The sequence below is a fragment of the Schistocerca piceifrons genome, chromosome 3 (genome assembly GCF_021461385.2).
Source record: "Schistocerca piceifrons isolate TAMUIC-IGC-003096 chromosome 3, iqSchPice1.1, whole genome shotgun sequence".
In the NCBI taxonomy this organism is placed as follows: domain Eukaryota; kingdom Metazoa; phylum Arthropoda; class Insecta; order Orthoptera; family Acrididae; genus Schistocerca; species Schistocerca piceifrons.
Genome location: NC_060140.1, coordinates 382,880,022 through 382,893,513, shown reverse-complemented (window position 1 = coordinate 382,893,513; position 13,492 = coordinate 382,880,022). Strand labels below are relative to the sequence as shown.

At 41.0% G+C, this 13,492-nt stretch overlaps 1 pseudogene; it reads right to left on the bottom strand.

The window, feature by feature from the left end:
- Positions 1–888: 888 nt before the first annotated feature.
- LOC124790296 lies at positions 889–1,006 on the bottom strand (annotated as a pseudogene).
- Positions 1,007–13,492: the final 12,486 nt, after the last annotated feature.

Below are 13,492 nucleotides of genomic sequence, written 5' to 3'. Positions count from 1 at the left end.
GTGCTCATGATCAGACCGTGAATGATGATGCCCGGTTTGTGGTATATCGACGCAGACTGTCCAGTGCATCTTCATAGAATGATCTACCAATCGTAGCGATGTAACACGCCGTCAGAAAAGGCTCCGTAAAATGATCCTAACCTTCAGCGATCGGAGACGAGTGTTAAGCTTGATCAATGACAATCAGTTTCAAATCCGACAGGAATCACTGCTGTCAGCGGACGCAGGACCATCTCAACCAGTTTCCGAAAGAACACTGAACATTTGGAGTTGGGTACCTCGCGGAAAGCTATTGGTCACAGGGGCAAAAAAAACTACATGTCTTCATTGAGTCAAACAGCACAGGAACTGGACAGTGATCCGAAGAGTCGTGATTTTGCATCTTTTCGAAAAAAGGTGAGCCGGTCGAAGTGGCCGTGCGGTTAAAGGCGCTGCAGTCTGGAACCGCAAGACCGCTACGGTCGCAGGTTCGAATCCTGCCTCGGGCATGGATGTTTGTGATGTCCTTAGGTTAGTTAGGTTTAACTAGTTCTAAGTTCTAGGGGACTAATGACCTCAGCAGTCGAGTCCCATAGTGCTCAGAGCCATTTTTTTGAAAAAAGGTGCAGGACCTCGAGCGCCCCGGCCACCCAGTGAGATATTTAATCCACAGTATTTGGAGGGAGTAGTTCAGATCAGGGTAAAAAAGCACTCCTTCTTCAGGCCACGAGTGGCCTATCGGGACCATCCGACCGCCGTGTCATCCTCAGGAGAGGATGTGGATAGGAGGGGCGTGGGGTCAGCACACCACTCTCCCGGTCGTTACGATGGTATTCTTGACCGAAGCTGCTACTATTCGGTCGAGTAGCTCCTCGATTGGCAGCACGAGGCTGAGTACACCCCGAAAAACGGCAACAGTACATGGCGGCCTGGATGGTCACCCATCCAAGCGCCGACCACGCCCGACAGCGCTTAACTTCGGTGATCTCACGGGAACCGGTGTATCCACTGCGGCAGGGCCGTTGCCCCAGACCAGGGGTAGTGTGAAGTTTTGGGGGTATTTTTCTTATAATGAGTTGAGCCCACTCTTTCGGCTTGCCGTCAACACGACGAACCAAGATTTTTCTTTCTGCATTCTAGATGACCAGGAGTCGCAATTTAGTGTACATTTTCTTGGTGAATATGCTGTGCACATTTCCACGCATACGTTCCTTTCCTTGATTGACGACCACTCAGGCACCCTATCGCACCATGGCTGATTCTCAAAATCACCCACCTTAATCCTACAGAAAATATCGTGGAGTATTGATGTATGGCGTACCTGAAGAAACTTGTGGACACTCTTCCACGCCGAAATGAGGCCTTTATTATGGCTAGAGGCGTTGTTATGCGGTATTAGTAACATGTCTCCTGGGGTTATTAAGTTTTTGTTCGGAGTGTCTAAGAAACTCAGGCATAATACTTGAAACGTTACGTATTTGAAGGAGACTCAACGTTTCACAACTAGAGGGTGCTGGTACGTTGCCTGTATGCAATTTGCAAAATTATTCACATGGCCCTTGTAGTCTTCCGCCGGAAGCGGACGCAATGGTGGCGCCCGAGGCGTACAAGTTGCGAGATGCACAAGACATGAGCGTGTGCGGCAGCTGCTGAGGACACGGGTTCGCGACCGGACCGGTTCTACGGACGGCCGGCAGGTGGTCGCGCCCTCCTTCTCACCTGCTGGCCAAGGCTCCGGTGACACACACGTCCGCCCGCCCGCCCGCCTGCACGCACGCACACACGTATGTACGCGCTCTCGCTGGGACCGGTACCGTCGCCTTCCCAGTAGGCAGCACCTGCCTGCGCGCAGTGTCACCACGAGCCCTTCGTCGTCCACTTTGGGCAGCCGTCACGGAAGCGCCACTTGCGCCTCGTTGAGGCCTCTCGTGCTGCAACGGCCATTCTCTAAGTACACTGGTGTGCAAAAGGACGAAAGTAACTTTCACATGTTGTGTTACTGCCAAGTAACATAGCTCGATGGAAATTGGACCGCATATAGAAATAACTGCTACAGCTTAGTACAGAAGGTAACTGAAAGACGTACGTAATGAGACGAACAGAAATGACACTTTCATTCTAAGACAAAAATTACGCCCAAGTCTCCGCGATGTACAATGCTCCTCTGGACATAACATAAAGCAAAACATGATTATTAATGTGGTGTGTGATCACCACGGACGTGCAATGTGCTCCTATGCTCCCACAACGTTGGTAAGGTGTCCTTACGGTAGGGCGTTCCATTCCTTCACCAGCGGGGCTAACAATTGCTGGGTGGGGATGCCCAGGCCAGTTCATTCGCCAAATATCCTCTCGTTCCAAGAGCTCTTCTATCTGCACAGTCGATGGGGTCGCACAGCATTGTCATCCACAAAAATTACCTTCTCCTACCTCTCCCGATATGAGGATACGTAATGCACCCTGGTTCTTTTCCAAACGTGATCTTTTCGCTGGTCCATGTGTGGAGAGGTATAATTTTGCATGGACATTGGTGTACTGACGCATGAGTGTCATTTTGTGGTTGCATTCGAATTCATATTGAAACGTCCCCTTAGAAAAATTATAAATGACTGTGCTTAAACTGACACACAATATTTTTAGCGCAACGCAATCTGACTTTCAAAAATCCCTACAAAAGAATGTCCCTGACTAACAATAACCTATACCTTTCATGAATCACTTACCTCACAAAAATCTTCGTTACTCAAACTACCGCAATACAGCGTGCGCCAATACTGCCAGCTGAATAAAATATTCAAACTACTGAAGGCCCTAACTACTGATAGGCATAGTTAGCAAATGAAAGATTTTGATAGAGAACAGACGTATTTACCTTAATAGTGTTCAAAAGTCATAAAATATATATATCCCCGTCCAGATCATCCGCTCTCAAAACTCCGCCATCTCTCTCTCTCCACATCCACCACTGCTGGCGGCTCACCTCCAACTGCGAACTGCGCAGCGCACCGCGCTTTTAACAGCCAACTGCCCAACACTACAATAGCATATACTCCAACAATGCAAACCAATCACAGACTGCACACAGCACAGTCAGTGATTTTCATACAGAGCGCTACTTGACGTTACCAACATAAAAACCTAAAGAGCCTACTTACATAGCCCCCATGCTCCCCACAAAAAATTTCACAAATTGTTTTGGGCAGTGGCCAATACAGATTTGAAAAAATTCATAATTACAATAACAAAGAAATCAAATGCTCACACTTATTGATACAATGTTGGTCAAAAGCTAAAATTTCCTCACACTCCATAAAGACAGTCCTGATCATTCTCAAAGTCTGAGCAGTAAAAGAAAATGCACACGGAAGTAGTGGATTTCCATGCAGTCTTGAAGAAGTAGTGTTGTCCTTCCAATGGAAAGAAAATGCTGACTCTTGACATGCAGACAGGTAATGGGTCACAACAGAACAAACCCACAGCAGAGTCAGTCGAAGTTTTGAAGAATATGTGGGACGATGCTCAACGGGATCGAACAGCGCAGATGGAGGAACTCTTGCAACGAGAGGATATTCGGCGAATGCGTTGGCCTGCTCGTTCCCCCCAATTGAAATACCATAGACCAGGTGTAGGGTGCTTTGAGGAGACACTTTGCAACAAGTCGGCATGTGCCAACGAGCATCCTGACGTGGTCAGCCGCGGCTGGCGGAGTAACGCAACGCCCTCGCAGTGGCTTCAGTGTAGTTACTGTCTTTGAATAAAAACGTAATTTCTGTTCGTCTCTTTGCGTACTTCTTCCACTTACCTTTGTACTATTTTGTAGCAGCTCTTTTTATGTATGGTTCAAGTTTGGTCGAGCTGTGTTACTTGGCAATGATAGATCATGCAAAAGTTACCTAACTTTCGTGCTCTTTGGAACCAAAAGGTGTTATAATTTATTCGAGGTAATTTCAATGAATCACGGTTGCTTGACTATGGAACAGTCCTTCCATAACCACGAGTTGCTGAATTTTATCCATTTAAGTCTAATGAAGTATAAACAACAAGCTACACTTTAATCATCCAGAAGGTTGGCTTGTAGACTTGTGCTATACTAAGCTGGGTCTTAATGGAGGTGATATTCCGTAGCTTTCCTTCGATCTATGAATTGACTTTTGTTTGAAAATGTACTCCGAGCCCTGTTGCCACCTGGTATTTTTTCGCGTTACGTAACATTGTCAGTGGCGAAAGAAGGGAAAATTGACCTTAAAAATTGAAGGACTGACAAGGGATCGTATCCAATAGCTTTAGGCCTGTTGTATGTCGCTTTACCACTGAGTCACCGAGCCACAAGGCATTCGTAAATTATGTCCTACTATGATTATTTGGACAAGGTAATGACTATCTTCCACAATTTATCTCCGAAATTTTACAGAATGTTTACATTAGCAGCAGCTCTGGCAGGCACGGCCGTAAAATCTCCAGCAACTATAACAGCAAGGAACTTTTGAAACATGGTTTCATATACTGCATTCAACATCTGAGCTATAACGACGTTTTACAGTTCTTTCGATGTTAGAAAACTGTGTTGGTGATAGCTATCCTCCCCTGATACTATACAGTATGAATTGTCGGGTTGGGTTGTAGGAAAGCCTCCTTCGCTCTCTTGTGGTGCTGGGAAGGAAAGTCGCGTCACTTTTTATACGGTGACTAACACTTGCAAAAAAATCTATGACGTGGATCTAGACCCTTAACTCTGTGAGTGTCTCCACAACGTCAACAGTTGGCTCCGTGTTCGTGCGAGAACGTCACTCATATTTCTACCTTACCACACATAAAAAGCGAATACCAAAGTGCATGATGTGTTCTAATGACGCCAAGCTGTCTCTCATATACACAGCACGTATTGGTCGCAGCAAAATTATTGCAGAAATTGTCGAAGATTTGAGAACCTATTTGTCGTTACTGCCATAAATATTATTAGATGGCTTTTCAGTGCGTTCAGAGGCTTATTTCATCAGACAAAGAGTATTTTTTGCAGCATTATCAACTACAGATTGGTGCTATCAGTTATAAGAAGTATCATAAATTTTAAATTGTACTCCTCTTCGCTGATTTTGTATTACAATCGTATTTTACTATGCTGCTATCTTACGAATTTTGTTTACTCACGACCTTCTGCCCGCTATCCATGATTGGGAACGTGAATATCTACTATGATCTACGTGTTCAAGATACGCCTGTCCGGCTCTTGAAGGCCCTTACCAGCTCTGAGGATGGCTTATGTTTCCTTAAGACATTTTTAATTTGATTTATTTATGTTTAATTTATATTAAAACGTTTTTAATGCTCAGAATAGCAACATCAGTTAGATGATCACTTTTCTACAGTCAAAGGGTAATAGATAGACTCCCGTTCTGGTGATGGATCTTTTTGCTCTGCCTAATATCCCCGAGTTGCTTTCCAGCGGCTGTGTGTGATGCGGGCAACATAGCTACTGGGGCAGCCCTTTTTCTGTATCTAAAGCTGGGTTTCGCAAACTGGTTTCCGCGGAACACTGGTATTGCGCGGGTAGTAAATAAACTAAGTAAACTTTTAACAACTTGGTGGCTTTTTCGACATTTTGACGCAATAATTATTTACTTACAAATTATGATTTCAGTGTTATTAGTTACAATTTAAAATTTGAACTAATCTCTGAATAAAATAAGTTTTCTTATTTTAAAAATTTCATTAACCCGCAAAATAAACGAGGGGTTCCATGAAACTATCGGATGTCTCAAATGCTCTGTCAGAGGAAATGTTTAGGAACCGCTGGTCTTGAATATTAAAACTGCATACTGCGTTAGGAAAGATTCTAAGAAATATCTAGAGTCACTTGTTTCTCGAAGAAACTATTACTTCTCCTCTATATTACAAATTAAAATTTTTAATATAAGCCTGAACTCATCCAATTTTGTAAGCCTGTACCGAAAATTTTGATGACGCTGCACTTAAAACCATAATGTTCTCAAGTAAATGGTAAATGCTAATAACAAAGTACGTAATTCAGTGTGACGATTGACTTAAAACTAATTTTCACTGCCTGAAAATGTTTCCATCATTAAAAGTTCGGCAGCCAAGACTTGTTCAATGCGTTCACGCTTGTTCTTCAGCTGGCAAGCGAAATTGCAGTGACAGAATAGATTTACGTTCAAGTACAGTTATATGAGATTTTCTGTGCCAATTTTTGCATAGCTGAATTTCTTTAGGCTGTATCATCTGCTCTCAGCATTTCTGTATTATTGCTGGATCATGGGATACGCGCCATATGTGAAAAGTTGCCATGTGTGAAAATTGTTGAAATCCTGTCCATCGTGGCATGTTCGCCAGAGATATTTATTTTCAGCTGGTTTCTAATTTGGTTAGCTACTTGCATGTTTACCGTTTTTTTAACAAATAAATGTCATTTGAGTTATGCTCTGTGCGAACAGTGCCGCCTTAGATTTCCAGCAAGATCAACTTAAGTCAATGTTCGCATAGTGTAATAGGAACAGTTACGTGGTTACCCGTGTATGCCACGGGTATAGTCTGAGAATTAGGACTAGGGCAAATGAAGATGGCAGCCAGCAGGCTGACGTGTGTAGCTTGTTTTGAATAAAGTACAGTTAGGACAGGTAATGTGTGTCTGCTCATTGAAATGATGACTCCAGTCATGAGCGTCATGCGTATTAGTTTGGCACGAATTTGAAATGTAGTAGAGAATGAATGTCAGTAGAGAACAAAATTAGTACTTCGAACTGTAGGTTGGATATTGTTTGTGTATTCTCAGAAGAAGGTGAAAAATAAATTTATCGACATCAGTACGTCAACTTCACACTTTACCCAGATTACTCGAAAAACATAATATTTTTGTAGGGATTTTAAAGACAGTGAGTATCTCTTCCACATATTTGCGGGACATTAACGTAAAAATCGGGATTTTTATTATTTAAGGACTTTTTCACTGTCAGTTCTATTGATTTTTATTATTATTTTACGCACTGCTGTTGTTGGTCTTTCACTTTTGATCTGAAAGTAGCAGAATTTTTATTCGTCAGTGAAGCTTCCCGTGCTTGCATGAATTCGTTGTTCTTGTATTAATTCCTATGTGCATCTGCATGTGCATTCTTTAATTCTCGCCGTGTGTATGTTGTGCAGTTCATCACAGAAGAGTCAACCTAGAAAAATACAGGTTTCTATAATAAGTATTCATTTTACAGAAATTTTAAAATTGTTCTTCTCTTCTCGTCTGAAATACATATTTTTCTATAATTTCATGTTCCTTCCATTGTTTTCGAACTAAATCATGAAGAAATTTATCAATTTCTGTTATTTGATGCCAAAGTACTCTTTTGATTTGCGGCCCTCTGGTTCAAATGGTTCAAATGGCTCTGAGCACTATGGGACTCAACTGCTGAGGTCATTAGTCCCCTAGAACTTAGAACTAGTTAAACCTAACTAACCTAAGGACATCACAAACATCTATGCCCGAGGCAGGATTCGAACCTGCGACCGTAGCGGTCTTGCGGTTCCAGACTGCAGCGCCTTTAACCGCACGGCCACTTCGGCCGGCCGGCCCTCTGGAACCTAAGTTCTATGCGTAGGAAAATTTGAAGGTATTGCTCTTGTATACGGCAAAATTACCACTAACAAATTTACAAACTTTCTTCAGTGTGTGAGAAATTTGTCGAATTATCCTCGTTTTGTAGATTTCTCTCGCCTTTCTTCAGAGACGACCTTTATTTTGATGTGGAATAAATGTATTCTGTGACATACAATTTTAACCCGATGTTTGATATCCTCTCTTCGTCATTATACGTATGTGTTTTGCAGCTTAAGTTGATTCTTTTTATAACATCATAGCTGTTAGACGTTAAATATGTTTCGTATTGGATTAATTGTCTGTTCCCGGATGTTCCTTGATGAAACTGAAGGATATTGTTGGAGTGGGTTGTCTCTCTCTCTCTCTCTCTCTTTCTTTCTGTTTTCTTTTTTTGTCAGTGTGCTTTTGTCATCCTTACCCTTTAATTACAAAACTAGTAGTTTGTAATTGTCTCATAAATCTCTCGTATCCATCGTACTTCACTTACATCAGTTGCATCGTCTCTGTCATGCACAGACTTATTATTTAAAGGCAGAATGTGGAAAAACGAATTTCTATTTTTAATAGTTTTGTAAGGAGAATTGCACACTTCGTCTGACGGTTAATCAACGGATGAAATATTTTATGTAGAAGGACTGTACCGTGACACTATAAGAATTAGTATGATGGTTTAATCTCTTTGTCCCAGTCCGAGGTCATTGTGGTTTCACTTGGAACTTGGAACAATTTTCTACATCTTTAACTCAAATGCGTATTCGACTGTACTCTTTTCTTTCGATAGTTCCATTAAGGCACGTCCAGTAATGAGGCGTAAGTTTATTATCGATGACAGGAGTAGGTTATTGGAGTGTCCCATTTGCAAGCCTTGAATGTAATACGGAGCTTCGTTAAAAATGGGCGATAGCGGTATATGTCTGCAATATGCAGTTGTAGCTAATATCCGCGTTCACTCACTGAACATTTGCGAATTTGGTGTACATGAATAAAGACCTCCATAGTTCGATCAGTAAAACACAAGACTGTTAATGGAGTTGTGAGAGTTCTCGGAATCTTCGACGTAAAATAGAAGAATGTTATTTACTTTCAGCCTCGTACTTACAACAATATTAGTTATTTTTTATCAGTCCTAACACGACTACGAATTTGTCGCTATTATCACCTTAAGGCTCTCACTACGCGACACATCCTAGGACGCAGGTGTCAGAGACATGCAGACCATCTGAACTCAATCCTCCGTGTTACTCAAGGCATATCTAATGATAATAATTCGCTCATTCCCGCCGCTCCACACTACCAGAAACACAATTACTATCATGGTAGCACAGGAATCAATGTTCAGGTCCATTATCCCCGATAGTCCTACATTCATCTCTTCTCTTCCGGAAACAGTATAGTGTATGCTTTTTCATATGTTTACGTTGTTTGACACTTTAGTTGTCATTATGTTCAGTATGCAGTATGTGCTTCGGTTTATTATATTTACTTCCGGAGGTTAATAAAAATATGAAGGCGGACAGTAAGCGGTTCTTAATGTATAATGTAATGGGAAACTTTTTCAGTAAATTTCAATTACTTTCACTTCTAAAGCTAATAGTAAGTTAACTCGTGTATCGGTTTGTTTCTGGAAAATACTTATAGACCCGTTTTTGAAGTTTATTCTGATAGCTGGACCTATGCCTAAATGAGCTCTTCATTCATACAAAATAATCAGTCTTTCAAAGGAACCTTTGCTTCGGTAAACAAGGCGGAAGGACATGGTACGAGAAGGGAACTACATGGTAGTGCTTAAGAACCTGGAATCGTGTTGCAGCTAAATAGTCAACAGGCTCCCATGTTCTACGGAGTTCTGGTGATGGAAGTTCAAATGTACTCCCGTCTTCGGCAAAAGCTCCAGCCTTCATTCCTTCCATCTTGGCTAGATAACTTTCCACTAAACACTGACCTTTTGTCAGTCCTCGAGGAAAATTATACTGCAAAACATTTTACTACTCTCCCTTCTTGGGACTTGATTTATACTAACCTGTTACCACTTACGTCTTAACAGTCGTGAGAACAAGGGTATCTTAGCTGTAGGGCTTATGTAAACGAGCACAACCATAGACTGTAACATTTCCAAAACGTCCTTGTACCCGTCATAAATTTTCAGTTGAAGCCAGCAATTGCAACTAAATCGATGTATGAACTCAATGGCCCTGTTTTCAATAAAGTCTCGCGGTTCCATACTAACTTTACTTGTGTTTTTTGGCGTTATTAATTATCGCAAGGGGTTGATGAGATTTCACGTGTTTCTTGTTGGGAAGACCCTAACCTTCTTGCATAATGAAACACTCCCTCCGCTGGGAAAGTTTCCTCAGCGAATCAGGTAATCCTCCTTGTTCGTGTCGACATCGTTGACAAGTAACTACGTATATATACATGCACTCGCAAAGATCTATGTAAAGCGTGAATACAGTTCTTTGATTAAAATATTAGGGTATGAAACCTTAGTTTCATTCTCTCCCCTTCACAATTACGTCTAAAAACGTGTATTACACGGAATCAGTGTCATCGAAATGATAAAAAAGACAAAGTACGAAATTAATTGTCGATGTACTGATAGAAATAGAAAATACGTTGCAGGAATTATTCACCTATGTTGTAGGTTTTTACATATACAATCCACTGAGTTACAAAAAAAGAAATTGAGTTTTTTTGCGGTACTTAACCCAGTAGCACGTTCTACTTATCCAGAACCTTTTTTCACTTTTCAAATCATCTATGTTTTTGAGCAATGTCCTTTTTTGCTTTTGTATCCTCAGGGACTTGCAGATGATAGACATCTACATGTACATTTACGTGGACACTCTGCAAATCACATTTAAGTGCCTGGCAAAGGGTTCATAGAACCACCCTCACAATTCTCTATTATTCCAATCTTGTATAGCGTGCGGAAAGAATAAACACCTATATCTTTCCGTACGAGCTCTGATTTCCCTTATTTTATCATGGTGATCGTTTCTCCCTACGTAGGTCCGTGTCAACAAAATGTTTTCGCATTACCAGAAAGCAGGCAGTAAAACTGATTATTTATACTACAAAAATTCTGTCTGTAAGTCCTTTGATTAAATATCAGTGTTCAAACGAATCTCGTGTTGTTCGTTTGGACTTAGTCAAGGCTAATAAGAGACGTACAGTATGTGTGCTTATTGTTTATATTCTGCTGTACACGAGGCCCTGAGAGATCGCAGTTAGAACTATAAGAATTTTGTGCTGTTTAATCTCACAAGAGTAGGATCATGATACTCCGTTGTACGGGTCACCTGGTACTTTCGAGAATTAAGCGAGATACATGATAACAAAAATTAAAAAAAATAGTTTTTCTTGCCAAGATGCACGCTACGTTGATTATGCGTGACAAATTAAAAATAGCTGTTAGACCGAGCTTCAAACTCAAATAACTGCATACCTGCTACTGAGACGATGTGTGAAACGTGCTCGCGTGACTCAATTGGAAGAGCGCAATCCGAGAAAGGCAGGTGCCGATGATCGTCTCTTTCTCTCTTTACACACACACACACACACACACACACACACACACACACACAGTTTTCTTGAAGTCAAAGGCTAGTTTTTTTTTAGATTTGTGTTATTTGCCACCCATGCCCCAAACCGAGATTCTGCCCCGGCTACAGTAACCAAAACGTCAACATGTTAACCCAAGAACTTCATGGCTTTGTTTTTAACAACAATTTTGTTTAACTCTGTTATACGTGACTCGGAAGTCGCATTGGGAATGACTGAGAGGATAGAACTCACCAGATTGTGATATGGAGAAAAATAGAGATCATGAGGCGTCATCTCTCTCTGGATCTTGAAAGAAAGATTGTAAGTGACTTGTAGGTGTTTTGGTCACCACGTATCAATTTTGAACTTAAACAAACTGAATAATTTATGCAGCTTTTGGCGTGTAGATATTTCCGAAACCAGATAAGAATTTATACGGTCGAAAACTGACTTGTAGAATATATTTATATAGACTAAGTGGTCGCATATATCATATTCGTAGTGCAGTGACAAAGCGGACATCAAGCGTGATAACTGTTATTGTGTAGAAGTTTATGTTTAGTAAGAAAATAGTTTTGGGAAATGCGCTCACATGTTTCTGAGATAGTTCATGTAATTAGTGATCTGTGTCCAAATGTGCGTCACATATGGTAAGATACAGCTACGGCTCTTTGTATTATCTTGAATAATTCATTTTTTTCTACCTGGTGGACATAGAAACTTAGAATGTTCATGTTTAGTTCAGTGCCTTCCCTGTTATGTTTCACGCAACATGCTTATAACATTTGCAAATATGTTAGAACTGTTTATTACAGCTGTGACGTTTTCTTAATCTTTAGACACAAGTATGGACTTATCGTGTCACTGGTGTTTCAGATAAAAGAATTAAATTATTTCCTTACACTAAATATGAATATGACTGATTTTATTCACATATTCCATTCGTATTCGAAACAGGTATCACTTCAACACAGTCGTTTACACTGAATGGTCCATGCATGTCGATTTAGTTGGCTATATTTTTGTTTTTGCAGAGTCTGTCCTAAGGATTTGCATACTACGGAATTCTGCGCCTTCAGTACTGAGTTTTATGTGATCCTCATTGCCCTCAAATAAATGAAATGTGACGGTACTTCATTTCACCCGATTCACTGAGTAATTTTCAGACTTTCTACAGAAAACGCTCAGCAAAGAAGTTTTTGGAGGACACACTCTTTTCCCCAGAAAAGTGGGGCAACGAAATATTAATCTTCTGGGTTTGACGATACATCGGAATTGTGGCAAAGAGCTAACATGTGCAACAGCCAAATAGACTTGTGAGTTGAGTAAATGACGCCATGCGACATACTCTTACGCTGATTTATATCGTTGCTTAGGAAGCCACTGATAGTGTATGATGAAAAATAGTCCGTGAAAATGAAGTAGTGAACTTCCGATACTAATACTTATCCACAAAACTGGCGTATTTTCATCCTGTCAGTCGGGTGCAAGAACTTATTACTTCACGCTGATTCATGAAGTAGCTATGTAGCGTGAGGCTTGTGCTATTACTGTATTAGTGTGCAATATTTTAATAACATGTTGCTCATTCGCTGAAAAGAGTAAATGAAATGATTGAACTAGAGATCAATGTGATGACACTGTTAACGTTTAAGGCAACCTATGTTATCCGTGGTTTGCTAGGAAAGGGAACATAATGTTTTTCATGACTGAATGTTTCGAAGAATTCAGTGGCTTTTCTTATGTTCTTACTTTGTGTGGTCTAACATCATTGTTGCTGTATTACGCTGATTTCATTGGGTTGGTTGGGTTGTTTTTGGGGAAGGAGGCCAGACAGCGAGGTCATCGGTCTCATCGGATTAGGGAAGGATGGGGAAGGAAGTCGGCCGTGCCCTTTCAGAGGAACCATCCCAGCGTTCACCTGGAGTAATTTAGGGAAATCACGGAAAACCTAAATCACGATAGCCGGACGCGGGTTTGAACCGTCGTCCTCCCGAATGCCAGTCCAGTGTGCTAATTTCATTATTTTTAGAATTTGTGTTCTTTGTTGAACTGTTTTAATTGTTAGCGAGCGGGTACCAATAGTCAGCGGCCACAGACGAAGCAATGATTAAACTAGTCAAATTCAATCCTCCAGTTTTTTTTCCTTTACTGAAACATCCAATTTCACTTCTTAATATTTCATTACAAACAACATTAATAGTAATCTGTGTCATATACAGCAGTATATGTCCTCTTCTAGGATCGATGCTCTCGAGTTCACATCACAACGCCCAAGTGACGAAACCAGTGGGCCTTATGAACTATCCCCCAAGAGTATGCCTATTTTACCTCCTATGTTGTTTAACATCTGTTAGTCTTATACTTTGC